This window comes from Rattus norvegicus, chromosome 9, assembly GCF_036323735.1.
Source record: "Rattus norvegicus strain BN/NHsdMcwi chromosome 9, GRCr8, whole genome shotgun sequence".
In the NCBI taxonomy this organism is placed as follows: domain Eukaryota; kingdom Metazoa; phylum Chordata; class Mammalia; order Rodentia; family Muridae; genus Rattus; species Rattus norvegicus.
Window position 1 is genome coordinate 28,047,395 of NC_086027.1, and position 4,575 is coordinate 28,051,969.

The following is a 4,575-nucleotide window of genomic DNA, read 5'->3' on the forward strand; positions in this document are numbered from 1 at the left end:
GGACAGATTATGATGGGTTAATAGTTAACTACATAGAGAAAGAAAAAGAAAACCCAGTATTTTGGAGATGCCAGTATAATTGAATGACCAATAAGAACAGCAGCAACAGTAGAGTTGAGCAAGCAAATTACCTAGAAGACAAACTCTATGTGGTACAAAGAGCAAAGATGGGGAAAAGGATGATTCAACCTAGTTGTAGGAACCCACAAGATCATGAATCAATCCCAGATAATTGGGCTTTGAATGATTCCTATTGTTGGATTGGTTTTTATTTTCTTTTACTTTCTTCCTTTCTTTATTCTCTTTCTTTCTTTCTTTCTTTTCTTTCTTTCTTCCTTCCTTTCTCTCTGACTTTCCTCTGATTGTTTCCTCTTAGAGAAAATGTTCGATGAAACTTTGATTTTTACATGAAAATAAAAGTGAAAGTCTTGAGCTCTTAAAAGAAAATTTTGATTTCAGGATAGAGCATATGTTTTTATGTCATTTAATTTACATCCAGATTACAGTTTCCCAACCCCTCTCCTTCATCTTCCACTCTACTTCCCCTTCCTTTCTCTTCAGAATAACCCACTTTAAATTGGTATCAACCTGCCATGGTGTATAAAAATGAAGTACAGCTATGTACTTCCACTTCTCTTAATGCTGGATAAACTAATCGAATAAGGGGAAAGGTGCCAAAGGCAGGTAACAAAGTCAGAGACAGTCTGGCTCCTGGTTTGAAGTCTCACATATACAACCATAAAATATATGCAGTGGTCCTAGCACAGACCAATATATGCTTTCTGATTGCCAGTTTAGTATCTGTGAGCTCCAATAAGCAATGGATATGTTAGATTGTGTGGTTATTTTTCTTGCGGTATCCCAGACCTCTCTACCTCTTCCAAACTCTCTTCTCTCTAATTTGCAGGTTCTCCAAACTCTGACTAATTAGACTGTCTGCATCTCTTTCAATCGGTTGCTTGGTTAAGTATCTCTGAAGACAATTGGGCTAGACACTAATCTGTGAGTATATTAGGAATATAATTAGGACACATTTGTTTTTTCTTTTTTCTTTTTCTTTTTCTTTCTGTCATTCATGTTTGTTTCAATAGTGGGTCTCTGGAATGTCTAGCTTCTGGTTCTAGTTTCCCCAGGCAGTGTCAAGTGTGGGGGACCTGTCATGATATGAGTCTCAATATTGACCAGTCAATAGTTGGTCACTCCCACAATTTCTGTGCCACTTTTGTTCCAGCATATCTTGTGGGCATGAGAAATTGTAGGTCAAATGTATTGTATTTGGGTTCATACCTCAACTCCTCTATTGGATATCTTGCCTAGTTAAAGGAGATGGCCAGTTCATATTCCATATCCCTGATTTCTAAGAATCTTACCTAAATAACCTTCACTGAATTCTGGGTGTTCACATTGCCCAGTTTTCTAGCTCTTCCAAGAAATGGTACCCAGACACCTAAACCCTCTGTGTCCATCTTTCCCACTGATTCCTCTTGTGTACATCTCTACTCCCCAAATTAAGGTTATACCCACACCTATTTCCCCATATATCTATTGTGTTTCCTCTTCTAAGTGAGATTTACATGTCTCCTATTTGGGCTCTACTTCTTACTTGGCTTCTATGGGTTTGTGGATAATAGCATGGTTATTCTTAACTTTGCTGATAATAGCCGCTTATATGTGAATAAATACAATTCTTGACTTTCTAAGCTAGGTTACCTCACAGGATTATATTTTTTAGTTCCATCAATTTGCTGGCAAATTTCATGTTGCTATTGATTTAAAAGTTGAATAATGTTCCCTTGGGTAAAAGAAACACATTTAGTTTATCCATTCCTTAGTTGACATACAGTTCAGCTGTTTTCAGTTTCTGCTATTGTATACAAACTTATTATGAATATAGGTGGACAGGTGTCCTGTGGTATGATAGAAGGTCCTATGCATTATGCCCAGGAGTAGTATATATGGATATTGGGCTTGGTAGAATACCAAATTTCAAAGAAATTGCTACACATATTGCTGAAGTGGTTGTACTTATTTGTACTCTCACCAACAAAAAGGAGACAACAATTTTTAAAAGTATTTTATTTTATTTTTTCACTATACATTCCATTCAATGGCTCACCCTCCAGGCCACCTTCTCCCATCATCCATCCCACCAACCCTCCTCCCATCTCCTATGATTGGGCGGCCCCAGGTATCCCCTAATCCAGGCACATCAAGTCTCCATGGAGCTAGGTGCATCCTCTCCTTTTTTGAAACCAGACAAGGTAGCCCAGCAAGAAGACCCATGGACAGGCAACAGTTTTTAGGATAAGCCCCCTCCCCAGTTTTCCAAGTCCCCCATGAAGCCCAAGCTGCACATATCCTGCATATGCCTGGGGAGGCTTACATTCAGCCTGTGTATTCTCTTTGCTTGATGGTTCACTATTGGAGAGCTCAAAGGGTCCCAGTTAATTGACTCTGTTGGTCTTTCTGTATAGTTCCTGATGTTTTCATGGCCCGCAATCCTTACCCTTACTATTACATAAGATTCCACAAACTCCTTCTGCTCTTTGGCATTGGGTGTCTGAGTCTGTCTGAGTCAGCTACTGTGTGGATCCTCTCTGAGGACAGATATCCACGAGTCCTGTCTGCAAACATAAAGAGTATTAATAGTATCAGGGAATGGAACATGCACATGAGAAGGGTCTCAAATTGGTCTGGCTATTGTTTGGTTATTTCCTCCGTAAGAGAACATAAATTTAGTGTGATTGAGCTGGTACAAATCAATGAAACAAGCAAGCAAGCAAACAAACAAACAAACAAGCTAACTATGAGACTTTTAAAGTTGTTTACATTTTTAATATGAAATTTCTTTTTAGGATTGAATAAAAGGAGCAGTGTGTCAGCTTAACAGGTGAAATGGCTAATTTTATACCAACCTCTCACCATACTATGACTATCTGAAAGGAAGGAATTTTACTTGAGAAAATGCCTCTGAAATATCCATCTGTACATCACTTTTTTGACTCGTGATTAATGGGAGAGTGCCAGTATATTGAGGGTTGTTCAGTCCCAGGTCAGTTTGTTTTAGGTCTGTAGGAAATCAGATAGCACAAGCCAAGGGATGCACACCACTAAGGTCATTCGTCCATGCTTCTTCATTTTCTCCTGACTCCAGGATCCAAAACTTTTTGATACCCTGTCTTGACTTCCCTTGATGATGTACAGTGAGTGTAAATCTAAGGCAACTAATTTTTCTTACCAGACTTGGAGTTTTTGGTCATGAAGTTTCATTGAAACAATGCAAACCACAACTGAGGTATCACTGATGGTTCAAAATGAGAGTGCTTCAGATGTTCGGCCTATAAAACCGATTTGACTCAGGAACTTTTGGTAAATAAAAAATTTTGATAGTGTATGAATACAAAGATGGATCCAACTGCTTTACCTGTGAAACAAACACATAAAAGGAGGTCTCTCTTTCTTACTAATACTCCAGAAGCAAATTCTTCTCAGGATACATAAAATATGCACATACAGAAATGTACTTAAAAAATCTCCTGGATGTGTCTTAATGTAGTCTCACTTCTAAATATAGGTATTCATCATGTTAAATGATTTAAGTCAAAAACTCTACTACATATGTACAGCTTTTATTGAAGGCAGAAAGCTATGAGAAATAAGTGATAATCAAAAAATCACGGAGTAATGGTAAACAAAAATATTTTTTAGACTTTCAAAGAGATTAAAATTATGTGAACTGTCTCTTAAATGATTAGTTTGTGTTCTCCTTGAAAATGAACTAAAATTTCAAAGTGCGAATTGAGAAGGAGTGTAATTGACTAATTGTCTACAAAGAAAATTTCAATTCAAATATCTTCCTTTTCTTCAAAACCCTGTATTTAAGAGTTACGGAACGTTTCCCTTTGTAGATCACAGTGTAGATATATTTTACATATTCCTTTATTTTGATCTCTCTCAAAAATAGATTTTGGTGGCAATACTGTGGTGATAAACTTGCTAGTGAAAATCAAGTTTCTTATCAATCTAATGTGTGACATTAAAAGCATTCACTGTCTTTTTTCTTGTTTATACAGCTGCACCATCCATTCTAAAGAGCCAAATGGATTTTCTTCTTAAATGGCAGGATTGTGTGTGAACTGAATGAACTGTGTCCTAAGAGGGCTTCACATCTTCCCTTATAGGTCAATTACCTCCTCACTCAAACTTCCAAGTTCTTCCAAAGCCATTCTGTATAAACAACACACTGACGTCAGAAGTTCCAGTAAGATAGTGCTATCATGTCAAATTGTCACATTGATAAAACACCAAAATAAAGCAAAGATTCTCTTTGTTTTGAAAAATAGAATTGTTCTGTGGTATCTGAAAGGAATTAGAATATTGTTCCCTATAATTTAGATCACAACAGACTTCCTGATATCCTTGTTCTTAAACATTCTGGCCCTCTATGCCATGACGTCCCCTTTAATTATTTGCAGGAATTCCCAATTATCTTAATCCTGGTATTGAATCCAGTTGTGTTGACCAGTGTTGGTCTCATTTACTACAGAAGGAAGCTTTACTGATGAAGGATGATAT

General features: G+C 37.1%; 1 long non-coding RNA gene across 1 annotated transcript; it reads left to right on the top strand.

The window, feature by feature from the left end:
* The first annotated feature begins 1,015 nt into the window (after nucleotides 1–1,015).
* Nucleotides 1,016–4,340, top strand: LOC120094842 (uncharacterized). Its single transcript, XR_010054734.1, has 2 exons — nucleotides 1,016–3,369; nucleotides 4,074–4,340. It is a non-coding gene; the product is annotated as an uncharacterized LOC120094842 (long non-coding RNA).
* The last annotated feature ends 235 nt before the right edge of the window (nucleotides 4,341–4,575 follow it).